Source organism: Scyliorhinus torazame, chromosome 6, assembly GCF_047496885.1.
Source record: "Scyliorhinus torazame isolate Kashiwa2021f chromosome 6, sScyTor2.1, whole genome shotgun sequence".
Classification (NCBI taxonomy): domain Eukaryota; kingdom Metazoa; phylum Chordata; class Chondrichthyes; order Carcharhiniformes; family Scyliorhinidae; genus Scyliorhinus; species Scyliorhinus torazame.
The window spans coordinates 119,940,887-119,959,811 of NC_092712.1; the positions used below are offsets into that span (position 1 = coordinate 119,940,887).

Genomic DNA, 18,925 nt, shown 5'->3' on the forward strand with positions numbered 1-18,925 from the left:
TGGTCAGCTTTTTTCCAGCTTAATGAAGCTGAGTAGAGAAACACTTTGTTGCAATGAATGAGATGTGCAGCTCAGGATAAGATATCGGGCAAGAACACATCTTGTCGGCAACGTGAGGTACAGCATTTCAGTCCAAAAAAAAACAAAACGGAAAATTCAGTTTCAGGAGGACCTTGTTGCAGTTAGTAAATATTGGGCTCATAATTTGAGAAACAGCTTTTGTGGCTACCCATCACTAACATCTGATTAACAACCCATGGGCAGACACTAAAATCAAAATTTCGTGGAAGAGTAAAAATACTAGAGAATCTGATTGCAATGAGAAGTCAGAAGATGGTATTTTATTTAGGGTGCAAATGCGGTGTGATGTTGGCTGTCGCAGTTTGCGAGGAACTTATTGAGGAGTTGGAAGTCAAGAGTAATTGAGATGGGGTAGTGAAGAGGCAGGCAGCAGCAGTGACTAATTGAGGAAATTAGTAGTGTGGAAGACAATGTTCAAGGTAGCTGGGGAAAATAAAAATATTAGTTGAGGAAATAATTGTGGACGGTCTAGTTAACATTGGGGAAAGTGATAGTATGAGACAAGTACTGTATTTAAAGGAGTCGTTCATGAGAAAGGAGAGGGCAAGTTTGGATGATGGGCATTGAAAAATATGTACTTTGAGAATAATAGGCATAGACAGAATTTATAGTGCCGCAGGATGCCATTCGGCCCATCGTGGCTGCACCGAACCTTGGAAAGAACACGCCACACCTCTACCCTATCCCCGTAACCCAGTAACCCCACCTAACCTTTTTGGATATGGAGGGCAATTTAGCATGGCCAATCCACTTAACCTGCACATATTTGGACTGTGGGAGGAAACCGGAGCACCTGGAGGAAACCCACGCAGACACGGGGAGAACGTGCAGACTCCGCACAGAATCTAACCTGGGATCCTGAAGCTGTGAAGCAACTGTACTAACCACTGTGCTACCGTGTTGCCCCTATACTGCCCAATAAGCGCACAAGTCTCCAAAATTAATTGCTTGGATATTAACAGTGAGTATTGGCATACAGCACAAGAACAGAGTGGGTGATTTAGCCTCCTTCAGCTTGTTCCAACCTTCTATTATAAAGATGAAAATCCAGAAACTCCCTCCCAACTGTACTGTGGGTATACCTACACCACAGACAGCAGTGGTTCAAGAAGGCGGCTCACCACCACCTTCTCAAGGGCAATTAGAGATGGGCAATAAATGCTGGGCTTAATCAGCGACGCCCATCAAACCATGAACAAATGTAAAACAATTCAAAGATGATCTCTAGCGACTTCAATTACTAATTTTTCTGCTGGCGGTAGTGGAGAAACATAGCAGTTGCTAGAGTTAGAACAGTAGGATCGGACTGGTTATGGCTTGAAAAATAAAAGAGTAGACTTAGACTGAGGAATGGAAATAGATCCACAGCAGGAGATCATGGTTGAAAGAGTGAGAAAGGGGCCCAAAGAGTGAAGAGGGCCAAATTGGACAGAGGAGGTATTGAGCAGCAGGGCTGTAGCAGCCACAGGGAAGTGGACTAGGAGCAGAGCTGGGCTCCAAGCCAAGGGATTCACCAAATTAGCGATAAGACAATACAAAGTGCAATATTTAAAATTGGAAAATTGTTTTATCACATTAACGGGTCAAATAGTGTCAAAAGCTGGCAAGAGGAGAACTAGCTGGATCCAGGCTAGGAAATTACTGGTAAAGACACAGGAACATTTTGGGGAAGGCAAAAAAAAGAAAAGAAAAACGAATTACTTACAAAAATCTCTCACATCACATGCCATATTATGAATTCTTGTAAATAAGACGAGCTAAGGCAATTTCATGGTGTAAATGTTCCATTACAGGCTAAATTTCTAGTGGCATCTAAAGTGAATCATCTACAAGTAGTATAGAAGTGAAATCTGAATAACTGTTTCCCCAAATTTGCACAGAGAGCCAAAACCTAAATCCAAGCTATGCTTCTCACATGTTACTCTTCATCATTACCTGAAAATGATTTTTGGAAGTCACCTTAAAAATGCCCATAAAAAATGGCTTTCGCATTTGTTGCTGCAGGAGTCAACACACTGGATTATTGTGCTATGAACTGCAAATATCAAAAGTTAAATAATTTGCACTGCAGCTGTTCATCATCCCAATTACAGAAGGTTTTCATGAACACTTAAAAAATGAGATAAATATCCTACATAGTGTTTAGCAATGTTGCCTCAGCCCCAGGGACCCATGTTCAATTCCAACCTTAGATGACTATTGTGTGGAGTTTTCATTCTCCCATGTCTGCGTGGGTTTCCACCCACAGTCCAAAGATGTGCAGGTTAGATGGATTGGCCATGCTAAATTGCTAAAGTGTCCAAAGGTTAGGTGGATTACAGTGATAGGGCACAAGAGTGGGCCTCGGTAGGGTGCTCTTTTGGAGGGTTAGTGCAGACTCAATGGGCTGAATGGCCCTCTCTGCATTGTAGTTTCTATAATTCTATGCTTCAATGACCTTTGCTACACTTTCTAGTAGGGTCTGCAGTAGATGGAAAGGAATTCTAGCAAGCTTCTAATAACTTCCAAAATGGCTCTGAAAATTTTAGACAAAGGTTCATATTTACAAGAGAAACTGCAGTGCAGCTGACAAATGAATAGGACTCATATACAAAGGTGACATTAAGTTTATGGGGCAAGATTCAAAACAATACGATAAGAAATAGGCAAATAGTTTTAGCAACAAGGCTCTTCAGGTTATAAACAAAATTGTTCAATGACTCAAAATTAAAATAATGAATTAATTTGGAACATGGAACTTTTTTTTAAATGAACAGAAAGCCTGTACAATAACCAAGCAGTATTGGAGATATTTGTTCTAGCAGCTGATTGCTAAATACTATTCTAAAGTTTTTAAAAATAAATACTATGGAAAGAGTATAGTTACATACATGAATAGCAATACACTGATTCATTTTGCAGTCACCCGGTGCAAAAATTTGAAGAAAGAGTAATTTAAGAGTGTCCTTACTTTTTTCCCTTTAAGTTTCAAGCATTCTTATTCCAAGTTGAAAATTCTGACAGCCTATTCAACAGATAACCAGTTAAGTGGATATTTAGCAAGATTTCCAGAAATTCCAAGTTATAATTCCAAGTAAACCAAATAATCAGATTGAACCGGTTCTATTTTCTCACCAATTGCATATTCCCAGCATTTTCAATTATTTCAGATTTCCAGCTTCGGCAGTACTTTAATTTAAGGATGATTATTTTCACTTAATTGACATTTTCAGTTAAGTTGCAATTCGGCCACCCTGTTCTAAACCTGTCGCGGTTTTTACGGTGCAAAGTAGACAGAATTGAGCTGAGGTGGGCTCTTACGATTTTACATTCTGTTCAAACATACAATTTGACAATCTTGAAGCAACTTCAAACTTGGCTATGCTTCGATGCTATCTGGGGAATATGGATAGTTAGCTTTAATTTAAAAAAATGTTAATCAGGTTTGCATTTCAATTCTTGGCACCCTGTGAGATTTAATTAATGCGCTTCAAGAAATTCCTTACAAAAGTCCAGACAACATCACCTGCGAGCACTAACCCATTGTTGGCTCCACAAGAATAGAAACGGGATTGCTTACATATCATCCATCTCATTTTACAGGCAAACACCAACAATTAATAACAGAAGCTTTTAGATAATAACTTGGGGAAAGAAGAACCTTGTTCTAGTTATACAGCTTACGTCATGCCTGACTTGCAACTAAAACACTCGGGCCCGGAGGAGAAGGCAGCGCTGGCGGGGCGGAGGGGGTTAGGGTTCGGGGTGGGGGGGGGACAGGGGGGGTAAGGGTGGGGGGGGACAGGGGGGGTAAGGGTGGGGGGGGACAGGGGGGGTAAGGGTGGGGGGGGACAGGGGGGGTAAGGGTGGGGGGGGACAGGGGGGGTAAGGGTGGGGGGGGACAGGGGGGGTAAGGGTGGGGGGGGACAGGGGGGGTAAGGGTGGGGGGGGGACAGGGGGGGTAAGGGTGGGGGGGGACAGGGGGGGTAAGGGTGGGGGGGGACAGGGGGGGTAAGGGTGGGGGGGGACAGGGGGGGTAAGGGTGGGGGGGGACAGGGGGGGTAAGGGTGGGGGGGGACAGGGGGGGTAAGGGTGGGGGGGGACAGGGGGGGTAAGGGTGGGGGGGGACAGGGGGGGTAAGGGTGGGGGGGGACAGGGGGGGTAAGGGTGGGGGGGGACAGGGGGGGTAAGGGTGGGGGGGGACAGGGGGGGTAAGGGTGGGGGGGGACAGGGGGGGTAAGGGTGGGGGGGGACAGGGGGGGTAAGGGTGGGGGGGGACAGGGGGGGTAAGGGTGGGGGGGGACAGGGGGGGTAAGGGTGGGGGGGGACAGGGGGGGTAAGGGTGGGGGGGGACAGGGGGGGTAAGGGTGGGGGGGGACAGGGGGGGTAAGGGTGGGGGGGGACAGGGGGGGTAAGGGTGGGGGGGGACAGGGGGGGTAAGGGTGGGGGGGGACAGGGGGGGTAAGGGTGGGGGGGGACAGGGGGGGTAAGGGTGGGGGGGGACAGGGGGGGTAAGGGTGGGGGGGGACAGGGGGGGTAAGGGTGGGGGGGGACAGGGGGGGTAAGGGTGGGGGGGGACAGGGGGGGTAAGGGTGGGGGGGGACAGGGGGGGTAAGGGTGGGGGGGGACAGGGGGGTAAGGGTGGGGGGGGACAGGGGGGGTAAGGGTGGGGGGGACAGGGGGGGTAAGGGTGGGGGGGGACAGGGGGGGTAAGGGTGGGGGGGGGACAGGGGGGGTAAGGGTGGGGGGGACAGGGGGGGTAAGGGTGGGGGGGGACAGGGGGGGTAAGGGTGGGGGGGGACAGGGGGGGTAAGGGTGGGGGGGGACAGGGGGGGTAAGGGTGGGGGGGGACAGGGGGGGTAAGGGTGGGGGGGACAGGGGGGTAAGGGTGGGGGGGACAGGGGGGTAAGGGTGGGGGGGGACAGGGGGGTAAGGGTGGGGGGGGACAGGGGGGGTAAGGGTGGGGGGGGACAGGGGGGGTAAGGGTGGGGGGGACAGGGGGGGTAAGGGTGGGGGGGACAGGGGGGTAAGGGTGGGGGGGACAGGGGGGTAAGGGTGGGGGGGACAGGGGGGTAAGGGTGGGGGGGACAGGGGGGTAAGGGTGGGGGGGACAGGGGGGGTAAGGGTGGGGGGGACAGGGGGGTAAGGGTGGGGGGGACAGGGGGGGGGGACAGGGGTTTAGGGTTCGGGGACAGGGGTTTAGGGTTCGGGGACAGGGGTTCAGGGTTCGGGGACAGGGGTTCAGGGTTCGGGGACAGGGGTTCAGGGACAGGGGTTCAGCGTTCGGGGACAGGGGTTCAGCGTTCGGGGACAGGGGTTCAGCGTTCGGGGACAGGGGTTCAGCGTTCGGGGACAGGGGTTCAGCGTTCGGGGACAGGGGTTCAGCGTTCGGGGACAGGGGTTCAGCGTTCGGGGACAGGGGTTCAGCGTTCGGGGACAGGGGTTCAGCGTTCGGGGACAGGGGTTCAGCGTTCGGGGACAGGGGTTCAGCGTTCGGGGACAGGGGTTCAGCGTTCGGGGACAGGGGTTCAGCGTTCGGGGACAGGGGTTCAGCGTTCGGGGACAGGGGTTCAGCGTTCGGGGACAGGGGTTCAGCGTTCGGGGACAGGGGTTCAGCGTTCGGGGACAGGGGTTCAGCGTTCGGGGACAGGGGTTCAGCGTTCGGGGACAGGGGTTCAGCGTTCGGGGACAGGGGTTCAGCGTTCGGGGACAGGGGTTCAGCGTTCGGGGACAGGGGTTCAGCGTTCGGGGACAGGGGTTCAGCGTTCGGGGACAGGGGTTCAGCGTTCGGGGACAGGGGTTCAGCGTTCGGGGACAGGGGTTCAGCGTTCGGGGACAGGGGTTCAGCGTTCGGGGACAGGGGTTCAGCGTTCGGGGACAGGGGTTCAGCGTTCGGGGACAGGGGTTCAGCGTTCGGGGACAGGGGTTCAGCGTTCGGGGACAGGGGTTCAGCGTTCGGGGACAGGGGTTCAGCGTTCGGGGACAGGGGTTCAGCGTTCGGGGACAGGGGTTCAGCGTTCGGGGACAGGGGTTCAGCGTTCGGGGACAGGGGTTCAGCGTTCGGGGACAGGGGTTCAGCGTTCGGGGACAGGGGTTCAGCGTTCGGGGACAGGGGTTCAGCGTTCGGGGGCAGGGGTTCAGCGTTCGGGGGCAGGGGTTCAGCGTTCGGGGGCAGGGGTTCAGCGTTCGGGGGCAGGGGTTCAGCGTTCGGGGGCAGGGGTTCAGCGTTCGGGGGCAGGGGTTCAGCGTTCGGGGGCAGGGGTTCAGCGTTCGGGGGCAGGGGTTCAGCGTTCGGGGGCAGGGGTTCAGCGTTCGGGGGCAGGGGTTCAGCGTTCGGGGGCAGGGGTTCAGCGTTCGGGGGCAGGGGTTCAGCGTTCGGGGGCAGGGGTTCAGCGTTCGGGGGCAGGGGTTCAGCGTTCGGGGGCAGGGGTTCAGCGTTCGGGGGCAGGGGTTCAGCGTTCGGGGGCAGGGGTTCAGCGTTCGGGGGCAGGGGTTCAGCGTTCGGGGGCAGGGGTTCAGCGTTCGGGGGCAGGGGTTCAGCGTTCGGGGGCAGGGGTTCAGCGTTCGGGGGCAGGGGTTCAGCGTTCGGGGGCAGGGGTTCAGCGTTCGGGGGCAGGGGTTCAGCGTTCGGGGGCAGGGGTTCAGCGTTCGGGGGCAGGGGTTCAGCGTTCGGGGGCAGGGGTTCAGCGTTCGGGGGCAGGGGTTCAGGGTTCGGGGGCAGGGGTTCAGGGTTCGGGGGCAGGGGTTCAGGGTTCGGGGGCAGGGGTTCAGGGTTCGGGGGCAGGGGTTCAGGGTTCGGGGGCAGGGGTTCAGGGTTCGGGGGCAGGGGTTCAGGGTTCGGGGGCAGGGGTTCAGGGTTCGGGGGCAGGGGTTCAGGGTTCGGGGGCAGGGGTTCAGGGTTCGGGGGCAGGGGTTCAGGGTTCGGGGGCAGGGGTTCAGGGTTCGGGGGCAGGGGTTCAGGGTTCGGGGGCAGGGGTTCAGGGTTCGGGGGCAGGGGTTCGGGTTCGGGGGCAGGGGTTCGGGGGCAGGGGTTCAGGGTTCGGGGGCAGGGGTTCAGGGTTCGGGGGCAGGGGTTCAGGGTTCGGGGGCAGGGGTTCAGGGTTCGGGGGCAGGGGTTCAGGGTTCGGGGGCAGGGGTTCAGGGTTCGGGGGCAGGGGTTCAGGGTTCGGGGGCAGGGGTTCAGGGTTCGGGGGCAGGGGTTCAGGGTTCGGGGGCAGGGGTTCAGGGTTCGGGGGCAGGGGTTCAGGGTTCGGGGGCAGGGGTTCAGGGTTCGGGGGCAGGGGTTCAGGGTTCGGGGGCAGGGGTTCAGGGTTCGGGGGCAGGGGTTCAGGGTTCGGGGGCAGGGGTTCAGGGTTCGGGGGCAGGGGTTCGGGGGCAGGGGTTCAGGGTTCGGGGGCAGGGGTTCAGGGTTCGGGGGCAGGGGTTCAGGGTTCGGGGGCAGGGGTTCAGGGTTCGGGGGCAGGGGTTCAGGGTTCGGGGGCAGGGGTTCAGGGTTCGGGGGCAGGGTTCGGGGGCAGGGGTTCAGGGTTCGGGGGCAGGGGTTCAGGGTTCGGGGGCAGGGGTTCAGGGTTCGGTGGCAGGGGTGCAGGGTTCGGGGACAGGGGTGCAGGGTTCGGGGACAGGGGTGCAGGGTTCGGGGACAGGGGTTCAGGGTTCGGGGACAGGGGTTCAGGGTTCGGGGACAGGGGTTCAGGGACAGGGGTTCAGGGTTCGGGGACAGGGGTTCAGGGTTCGGGGACAGGGGTTTCGGGTTCGGGGACAGGGGTTTCGGGTTCGGGGACAGGGGTTTCGGGTTCGGGGACAGGGGTTTCGGGTTCGGGGACAGGGGTTTCGGGTTCGGGGACAGGGGTTTCGGGTTCGGGGACAGGGGTTTCGGGTTCGGGGACAGGGGTTTCGGGTTCGGGGACAGGGGTTTCGGGTTCGGGGACAGGGGTTTCGGGTTCGGGGACAGGGGTTTCGGGTTCGGGGACAGGGGTTTCGGGTTCGGGGACAGGGGTTTCGGGTTCGGGGACAGGGGTTTCGGGTTCGGGGACAGGGGTTTCGGGTTCGGGGACAGGGGTTTCGGGTTCGGGGACAGGGGTTTCGGGTTCGGGGACAGGGGTTTCGGGTTCGGGGACAGGGGTTTCGGGTTCGGGGACAGGGGTTTCGGGTTCGGGGACAGGGGTTTCGGGTTCGGGGACAGGGGTTTCGGGTTCGGGGACAGGGGTTTCGGGTTCGGGGACAGGGGTTTCGGGTTCGGGGACAGGGGTTTCGGGTTCGGGGACAGGGGTTTCGGGTTCGGGGACAGGGGTTTCGGGTTCGGGGACAGGGGTTTAGGGTTCGGGGACAGGGGTTTAGGGTTCGGGGACAGGGGTTTAGGGTTCGGGGACAGGGGTTTAGGGTTCGGGGACAGGGGTTTAGGGTTCGGGGACAGGGGTTTAGGGTTCGGGGACAGGAGTTTAGGGTTCGGGGACAGGAGAGGCGTCGTCGGCAAGGGTTGGAGGGCGGTTGGAGGGGGGGGGGGTGCATAAGCCAACAGCACCGCCTGTGACATTGACCCAGCCCAAACACTTGAGCCTTGCCGCCTCCAAGTCAGCGCCTGTCCCCGACCCGGCCTGTTCACCTGTCTCTCAACTCTGGGGTTTGTTGTCGGTTCTACGTAGCCGGGAGCCGCCATTTTGGGTTTTAAAATGCAGCGACTTCACGGACAGCCCGGGAGATGAGGGGGCTGCGGCTCCTATCCCCAAACCCACATTATAAAACACAAATCACTGCAAAATAGATTTGCAGATGGGGGGGGGGGGGGGGGGGAAGGGCGGGCGAAAAAAAAAACCCGTTCGACTTTCGGCCTCCGCCGCCGACACCTTACCGACTGAAGGAAGCGACGGTCGGTTGGGTGCCTGTTTCCGGCCGTACTCCGTGCCCGGCCGCTATGACATTAATCCGGGGCCTAGTGACTGCCCGAACGCCCGGTCCGCCTCAGCACTCGCACCGGAACTCATTGACACACACACCGCATCGCCGTCCGCGTCACCTTCCGCCGTCGCCCGCGCATGCGCGTTCGGCATACCCGCTTGGCAACTTTCGCTCGTTGCGACTTCTCGAGGGCCGGTGCTTGGGTGATAATCGCTCACTTTACTTGATTATTAAAACTGAAAAGACTTCACATTTTTGCAATAAGTACTGATGAAGGGTCACCGATTCTTGTGTCTCCTCACAGCCGCTGCCTGACCCGCTGAGCAGATCCAGCACTTCCTGGTTTTTAAATTTCAGATCTGCATATTTTGTGTGCCTCTCTTTTCCTCATATTGATGGCTCAAACTAAATACTGTTCATGAAAATGGTTTTCTAAGGCAGAAAAAGGCCAAGAATAACAGGAGAAATAGTTTGGCCGTGTTATTTTCAGTTCAAGAATCCAAGTGCATTTCAAGTTTAGGAGGGAAACTTCAAATTTTTAAATTGGAATTGTGGAACCCCTACAGAGCAGAAGGGGGACATTCAACCCATTGAGTCTGCACCAATCCTAACCTCGGCCCATTTCCCCCATCCTATACCCATAACCCCACCTAATCTTTGGACACTAAGGGCCAATCCATCTAACTTGCACATCTTTACACTGTGGGAGGAAACTTACGCAGTGAAGAGGAGAATGTGCAAACTCCACACAGTCGCTCAAGGTCGGAATCAAACCCGGGTCCTTAGCTCTGTGAGGCATCAGTGCTAACCACTGTGCCACCATCCTACCTAACCATCTACATCAGTGGATTTGTTTATGAAAGTGTGACAAGACAAAAACAGTTCTCAATCAATGGTCATTGGATAGACATATGAACGATAAGGGAATAGTGTAACTGGGCTTTAGAGTGGTTTCACAGGTCGGCGCAACATCGAGGGCTGAAGGGCCTGTACTGCGCTGTAATGTTCTATGTTAACTGTCTCTATAAATTGTCATCTCATTATGTGTCTTGCACTTAGGATGCAGAATGGGTATTAATGGCAAGTAGCATAGGTGATGGATCTCTGTATATTCGGAACCCTGGATATCCGTTATCTCTTCTCAGTTCCCAAATAACAAAGGTCAAGTCTGTTTTTTTTTTGCGAAGTCCACTTGTACTTTATTTGTCAGCCGTGCCACTGGTAAACTTATGTTCAATACAAAATTTAGAAAGTTTCCAACTCGCCCTGCAGCAAGCTAGTCAGATTGATTGTCTTTATCGAATACAGTAGTTGAGTTTTCATTCGATTACAGATAGTAGTAATTCTTCAAATCATAATACACAGGATAAAATAACTAAATAATTGAAACAAAAGAAAGATGGCAATTAGCAAAAGCATGCAGCAAAAGAAATAGGTTTCAGAAATATAGACGGGGTGATCCCGGAAGAGTTTTTCCATCCCGGTAAGTGTTCTTAAGGAGATTATTATCTTAAGGTCTAGCCTTCTTTTTACTTCTGATTGGCTTTAACTAATTTATAATTTACTCAATTCGGCCGAAATGTCTGTCCATCAATTTAAGAGATATATGTATTTAAATGTATTGGTGCAAGTTTCCCATTTCATCGCTTGCCAATTGTCCAAATTATTCACACCTGCATCTAACATTAATTAGAAAAACACAGTTTTCGTTAAGACATTATCACCCTAGTCTGGCTGTTACGATAGAAACGGGACTACCCATACTGGGACAGTAACACCAGTTCTTACAATACAATGGGGCCTTTTAGCTAGTTGACGTCACTGACCTTGCAGCCTCAAGCAACGTGCAGATGTGAAACCTAAGTTTAAGAAAGAAATTAAAGTGTATGATCTGGATTAACCCTTAGTGGATTCCCAGCTCTTGTTGCACTCAAGTAATGCTTTATATGATTATAGTTAATTATTCCTAATGAGTTCTCATTTAACCCTTTTACCTCTATCATCTTCCCTTACTCTCATGGTTATAGCTGACTAGAAAAGTCAATTTCTATCAACAGGTTTAAAATGTTCATTGGCACTAAATCTGTTTGAGAGCTAGATTCTGCTATACTTGTATTTTTATCAGCACATGGAAAACTGAGCACAGGACTTAATGGGATGACTGAAATGTTTACATAGCCACTTGTGTAAATTATTTGAGCTGCTACCGATGGGAGTAGAGGCTGTAAAGATAACAACAGTTAATTATGTAAACCCCAACATCATGTATGTTAATCTAATTAATAGCATTGTCAAAAAGGTGTTTTCATTTTTATTTACGTACATGAAAGGATACTCGCTGTGGGCACAAAATATCTGTCAGTAGGCAGATCTAAGGGGAAACCTTAAAATTAAATAACTCAGCGGAAGAGCACTGAATGATTCTGAATTGTTTTGTGAATTAAAATCTGAAGATTATAGTTTTATTGCAAAACGATTTAGAAACTATATTGTCATGTTTAGGCATGTAGGTATGTCTATCCAGAGTGCCACTACAATCTGTATGAAAGAAATAATGTATTGTTCAACGGCACATGATGAGACCTGGGAAAATATACTGGATTCTGTGATGTAATCTCCAGCATTTGTGTCTAAAAGTGGAATTGTTTCAAACTTCTGGGACCCACAATAAACTTGGTGGCATTAGGTGTTTGTGCAAAAACAGAAACATTATAAATGAAATAAATGCTGAATTAGATTAAGGAAAATCGATCCAAATTCATGCCAGAGAGAAAAACCTGATTGAATGATGTAAAAGAAGCCATGGAGAGAACTAGGAAAACTGGAATCAAGCTAAATGCAGACAAATGCATTGTGAAGGTGACAAAATGGCAATTCTTCAAAATGGTGAACGGAATCAAGCCTAGTTCTAAAATAAGTCACAGCTATCATGGAGACAAGAAAGAGCTGAGAAGTTTCCTTGGCTTAATTCAGTACAAGAGTGTAGCGCAACAATTACTCGAGTCGAGAAGAGATGAAATCAATCGAGGCTTTATTAAGCAAGACTTGATCCAAAGCAGCTCAGTTACAGAATGCGGCTGCTGGGAGAACTCAAGCTCTTATACTCCGCCTTCAGGGCGGAGCCAGCAGGCGGCAGATCCAACCAGGACCCGGGACCTGACAGCCAATAGCCTCTCGGCTTCACAGGTACCATACTACCCCTAATACATACCACCACATTCACCCCTTGTTAAAAAAGAACCTGGCGGGGTGGTGGTTCGCATGGTGGTAGGGGTTTACAAGGCTGGTCCTGGAACTGATTTTGCACAGTGGCTATACATTTAGCCCAACAGTTAACTATGTACAGGTTGTCAGAATTATTTACAAGTTTGTTTTCCTTTTCTTGTGTCACACGGATGCCACGAGTCGAGCGGGTGCCCTGGTCACCCTTGTGGATCGCCTCAGCCCCGGTGGTGGTGCAGGTGCTTGCTCGGGCACTGTCGTCTCTTGGAGTGGTGCGCTGTTCGTCCTTGTTTCTTTACTCCTGGGCGGGCACGGGAGGAGGACCGATCCACCCGGGAAGGGAGCGGTTGTGGGGTGTGCCGGTGGCAGGGAGGGGGTAATCGGTGTTGGGAGTGTGTGTGTGTTTCCGGCGGGCGCCAGGTCCCGTAGGGAGACCGTGTCCAGTTGGCCGTCGGGGTACGCCACGTTGGCGTAATGAGGGTTTGCGTGGAGAAGGTGAACCCTCTCGAGCAACGGGTCCGATTTGTGCGCCCGCACATGTTTTCGGAGCAAGGTGGGTCCTGGGGCTGCCAGCCAGGTTGGCAGCGATGTTCCGGAGGAGGACTTCCTAGGGAAGACAAGGAGGCGCTCGTGAGGCATTTGGTTAGTGGTGGTACACAGCAGCGACCGGATGGAGTGGAGGGCATCCGGGAGGACTTCCTGCCACCGGGAAACTGGGAGATTTCAGGACCGTAGGGCCAGTAGGACGGTCTTCCAGACCGTACCGTTCTCCCTTTCTACCTGACCATTCCCCTGGGGGTTGTAGCTGGTTGTCCTGCTCGAGGCAATGCCCTTGCTGAGCAGGAACTGACGCTGCTCGTCACTCATGAAGGAGAACCCCCTGTCGCTATGGATGTACGCGGGGAAACCGAACAGTGTAAAGATGATGCCAAGGGCTTTAATGACCGTGGCCGCTGTCATGTCGGGGCAGGGGATGGCAAAGGGGAAACGGGAGTACTCGTCCACCACGTTCAGGAAGTATGCATTGCGGTCAGTGGAGGGGAGGGGGCCTTTGAAATCCAAACTGAGGCGTTCAAAGGGGCAGGAAGCCTTTATCAGGTGCGCTCTATCTGGCCTGAAAAAGTGCGGTTTGCACTCAGCGCAGATTTGGCAGTTCCTGGTGGCTGTACGGACCTGTACAGACTCAAGCTCTTATACTCCGCCTTCAGGGTGGAACCAGCAGGCGGCAGATCCAACCAGGACCCGGGACCTGTCAACCAATAGCCTCTCGGCTTCACAGGTACCATACTACCCCTAATACATACCACCACAAAGAGTTATTTCATACCTCACATGTCAGGAAGCAAAGCAAGCCTATAAGAACTGATGAGAGCAGGTGCTGTGACCCAGTGGTCAGAATCACATGAGAGGTACTACAACAAACTCCAATAATTAGTATGCAAGGAAATTAATCTGACATTCTACAATGGGGAAAAATTGTCAGTTTGCAAGTAAATTCTTCTACAGTAGGACTGGGAGCAGCCCTGGTATAAGAGGGAAAATCGTTAGCATTCACATCAAAGGCTTTAACATCAACTGAGACCAGAATCACAGAAAAATATAGTGCAGAAAAGGCCCTTCGACCCATCGAGTCCGCACCGCCACATGACAAGTACCTGATCTGCCAATCCTAATCCTATTTGCCAGCACTTGGCCCATAGCCTCGAACGTTATGACGTGCAAAGTGCTCATCCAGGTACTTTTTAAAGGATGTGAGGTAACCTGCCTCTACCACCCACCCAGGTAGTGCATTCCAGACCGTCACCATCCTCTGGGTAAAAGAGTTTTTGCTCAAAACCCCCTGAACTTCCTTTCCCTCACCATGAACATGTGTCCCTCGTAATCGACCCTTAAACATAGAAAGAGAGCTTTTGGAAATGGTGTGTGGAGTTGAAAAATTCCACACATCTCAATGTGAGAAAATTCATAGTGGAGAGTGATCATCCTCCATGAAAGAATATATCCACGAAAAATCTGTCCAAAGCACCAGCGAGATGACAGAAATTACACTTGAGGTTTCAGAGTTATGATTTCACTCTTGACATGCAAGGCAGGATATGAAATGGTGCTGGGAAGACAATACTGAATAAATTAAATTGGGGAGACGGTATTAAGTAAACTAATGGGATTAAAGCTTTGGGACCTGATGGCCTGCACCAGGGTATTAAGGGAAGTGGCAGCAGAGATAGTGAATGCATTGGTTGTGATATTTCAGAATTCCCTGGATTCTGGAAGGGTCCCAGTGGATTGAAAACATGCTAATGTGACGCCCCTATTCAAAATGAGAGAGAGGCAAAAAGCAGGAAACTATAGACCGGTTAGCTTGACGTCTGTGGTGCGGAAGTTGCTTAAATCAATCATTAAGGAGGAGATGACTGAACATTTGTCCATTGGACAATCTCATCCTTCAGTAGGATTGAATTGCCTACTTCTGCTCCTAATTCCTATGTCTCTGTGGCAGATACCCTTCCTCATTTGTTGCCACAAGAGAAACATGAGCAAAATTATCTAGGTGCAAAAATCCATCACATAATGAATGTAGCAGCCAGGAAAACTGAGTCAAGTTAGAGATGGGACCAGTTAAAATGAAAAGTTACAGATGCTTTCTCAGCAATTATTCAGGAATGGCAGACACAGCCAGCATTATTTATTTTTTCTTTATTCGTTCATGAGATGTGGGCATCACTGGCTGTGCCAGCATTTGTTGCCCATCCTTGAGGGCATTTAATAGTCTCTGTGGGTCTGGAGTCACATGTAGGCCAGACCAGGTAAGGATGACAGATTCCCTTCCCTAAGGACAAAAGTGAACCAGATGGGTTTTTACCACAATCGACATGGTCGTCATTTGACATTTAATTCTAGATTTGTATTGAATTCAAATTTCACCATCTGCAGTGGCGGGATTTGAACCTGGGTCCCCAGAGCATGTCTCTGGATTACTAGTCCAGTGACAATACCACTATGCCACTGCCTCCCCAATTATTGGTCTATCAGAGATGACATCTCACTAGAAATTGGTACTCAGCTGGCTGGATGCAGAACAATCATTCCCAAAATAATGTAGAGAGAATTTCTCTGGAAGATGCATGAAGCTTCCTTGGAAATGGCGAAGTGTAAGCACAGAGCCAGATCAACTGTGTAGTGGATAGTTGTCTACAAATATATTGAAAGAATGGTGTCTCCATGCAGTGCTTGCCAGTAGTACAGAAATATATAGCAGAAAGAGAAGATAGCTAGTGAAGTTGCACCCAGACTTTGGCATACTGTGGGAGTGATTTGTTTATGTACAATCAGGAATAGTATTTCCCAGTAGCTGTCTATTTAAAGTTCCCATTCATCCATAAGATGAAAGATTTGAGAGCTGCAACAACCACCACAGTTATGTTTAATGAACAAGAGAATTCAGAAAGGGTAATATGTGATAATGGAGCCCAATTTACCTCCAGAGAATTTAAGGAATGTGCTGAACAGTAAAGGTTCAACATCATCACCTCATCAACATTTTACCCAAGGGAACCTGTTTTCACAGAAAGGCATATCCAAGAGGACCTCAGAAAGTGCTGAGAGACAAAAGAAGATTCAAACCTCACCTTATTGTCACTCCAGGATACACCCCCCCAATTCTGACATGAAATATTTTGCAGAGCTTCTCAATGGCAGAAAGTAGAAGACAACTTTGCCAAGGAGGACATTCTCCAAATAATCAGGAGAAAGTAAGACAACACCTCTCTGATGCATCGGTAGAATAAAGTCTACACTTTAACATGCATGCCAAATCCTTTCCTAAATTATTGACAAACTGTGCACGTTTAGGATTCATGTATATGAAAACCTAGAAACCAGCAAAAGGGTGAAGCTCGGACTCCATGATCATACGTCATTACGACTGAAACTGGTAAGCAGAAAGGAAAGAACAGAGTCCATATTCGACATACACCAGATCTGTTCAAGCAGAAAAGGTCATCTACAACACTACCAACATCACCAACAAGCGAAACAACAGCAACAGCAACAAGAGGTGCAACATCAACATCATTAGCACGTGACACAGCAATCCCAATATCAAGCACAACTCCTACAATACCAAGAGCAAAATGCAGAACATTGTCAGTACAGCATGCCAACAACTCATTGCTGAGAGTGATGTATACCAAATCCACGAGATGGAGGCACAACATTGTAATACCTGAGCGATAAGGTGAAGAAAACAAAAAATAAAATAATTTTAAGTTCAGAAATACACATTTAATTATAAAAATGGATTGTAAATTTTCTTTAGGTTAGATGCATACTTGTTAAGGATTGAAAGGTTATGTTGATATGAAGAGGCAATATATATTTTTAAAGATGAATGTTATTTTGTTACATTATAAATTCCTAAAATAATTTAGGAACTATATTGTCATGTGGAGGTGTACATGTATATTCAAGGTGCCAATTATGCACTGCTGCATTATGGTCGATATTCCAAAGCAACAATATATCGTTCTGCACGCACATGGTGAGATCTAGAAAAATACACTCAATGTAAGTCCCAGGAATTGTGTCTAAAAGTATGATTATTTCAGCTTCTGGGAACCTCAAACACAACATATAGAAAAAAAGAGCTAAGTAAAATATTTACGTTAAACCTTGCTACAAAATAAAAGTGGTGTCAGCACAAGGGAAGCGGATGCTTAGTGAGTAGCTGGTGAGAATGTATCCAAGTCTTAAGTTTATTTTTGTTAAGCCAGTTAATAGTCTAATAAATAGTCTCATAATGGCAGGACATCTTGGTTCTGTGCAGTGCACATTGTGTCTCATGTCGGAACTCTAGAACATAGAACATACAGTGTAGAAGGAGGCCATTCTGCCCATCGAGTCTGCACCGACCCACTTAAGCCCTCACTTCCACCCTATCCCCGTAACCCAATAACCCCTCCTAACCTTTTTGATCATTAAGGGCAATTTATCATGGCCAATCCACCAATCCTGCACGTCATTGGGCTGTGGGAGGAAAGCGGAGCACCCGGAGGAAATCCATGCAGACACGGGGAGAACGTGCAGACTCCGCACAGACAGTGACCCAGCGGGGAATCGAACCTGGGACCCTGGCGCTGTGAAGCCACAGTGCTATTGACTTGTGCTACCGTGCTGCCCCATAACTCTGGGACACTTCTTGCACACAATGCATAGGGGATATACCAGAATTGTTCCATGGATGAGGATTTTAGCCACGAGGTTAGGTTGGAAAAGCTGGGGTTGTGCTCCTTGGAGCAAAGGAGATTGAGGGGAGTAAAAATGGAAAATGTTGGAAAAACTCAACAGATCTGGCAGCATCTTTGGAGAGAGAAACTGAGTTAACATTTTGAGTGCCTATGACTCTTCTTCAGAGTTACAGAGCTATACAAGAAAATCCCACCCATAGACTACAGAAGATGCTAATAGTGGCATAAAGGTAAGATAGCAGAATCTTTGTCAGAGCTCTGTGAAAGCACAATTTAAGAATAAAATGGCCCTGTAGAGTAGGGGGGGATGTTGGGACAAAATAATTGAATTAAAAAAGGGTGTCAAGATGGAGAGTGCTCATCGTCTGAAATTATTGATCTCAATGTTAAGTCCAGAAGGTTGCAAAGTGCATAATTGGAAGATGAGGTGTTGTTCCTCCAGTTTGTATTGGTCTTTAACGTAATATTGCAACAGGCCAAGGACAGAAATGTGGGTGTGATAACCACCACGAGGCTCAAGGGGAAACCATCATAACCTCCTTGTGGGACAGGTGGAATATAAGTTTAGCAGAATGGGGGCAGAGGCCACTCACTCAGATTTCGTTATGAACTATGATAAAAGCTGGCCCAAAGCAGGGCCTGGTGTGGTTAGTTCTCCCAGAAAGGCCTGTACTGTCTTGAGCAGAACTTTGTCAGTAGTTAAATAAAGCTATGTTAATTTACTGCCAGCTTTCTATGAATTACTAAACTGGTGACGAGGATTAAGGGAAACTCCAGACTCACTCGGAGCTCCACCTAGTCGCTGGACGTTTGCTGTGCGGGATGTAGCATTGTAAAAATTTAAGGTGCGATTATTTGGAAAGTTGGAAGCCTTTGAACCAGTATGCGGAGCGCATGAAGTATGTTTTCATGGCAAACGGGATTTTGGGAGAAGACCGACAGAAAGTCCTCCTCCTGACCGACTGCAGGGCCCATAAGATTGGGATCATAAAGAATCTTACTTGACTTGGCGGCACTGGACTCCAAATCCTGTGATTAACTGGTCGATTTGGTTTTGGAACACTATGACCCCAAACTTTCCAAAATTATGCAATGGTATCCTTTTAATATGGTGGTGCGTTCTCCTGGCGAGACAGTCATGGACTTTTTGACCCATCTGCGATGTCTGGGTGAACACTGCAAATTCAGGCCATTCCTCTCCAAGATGTTGAGGGATCAATTCTTGTTTGGCATTAGAAATATGGGCATACAGAGGAATCAGTTAGTGGAAACCACCCTTGATTTGAAACGGGCCTTGAACTTTCCCTATCTCGGGGGCACGCAGAGAAAGGCATGCAGGATGTGCAGGGGTCCATGGACTATAGCGTCCGTAGTTTGGTTCCATTTGAACTCACTCTACATCATGAGACGGTGCCGGTCTGGCCAGACTTCCTCAGAAAGGGCAGCCCAGAGGCAAGTCTGCAGCAAAGTTCGAATCTCGGGTGCTACCGTTGACCGGTGGG

At 50.2% G+C, this 18,925-nt stretch overlaps 1 protein-coding gene across 5 annotated transcripts in view; it reads right to left on the bottom strand.

The window, feature by feature from the left end:
- Nucleotides 1-9,078, bottom strand: part of rab5aa (RAB5A, member RAS oncogene family, a) — a 43,611-nt gene extending 34,533 nt beyond the window's left edge. For 2 of the 5 annotated variants that reach the window (XM_072508740.1, XM_072508738.1), the window contains exons 1-2: nucleotides 8,909-9,071; nucleotides 3,032-3,085 (exon numbers count right to left, since the gene is read on the bottom strand). The gene's annotated coding sequence lies outside the window, so the exon portion shown is untranslated. Of the gene's footprint in view, nucleotides 1-3,031; nucleotides 3,086-8,908 lie in introns of all 5 variants that reach the window. The other 3 variants (XM_072508737.1, XM_072508743.1, XM_072508741.1) reach the window with 3 other exon arrangements.
- Between the last annotated feature and the right edge of the window lie 9,847 nt (nucleotides 9,079-18,925).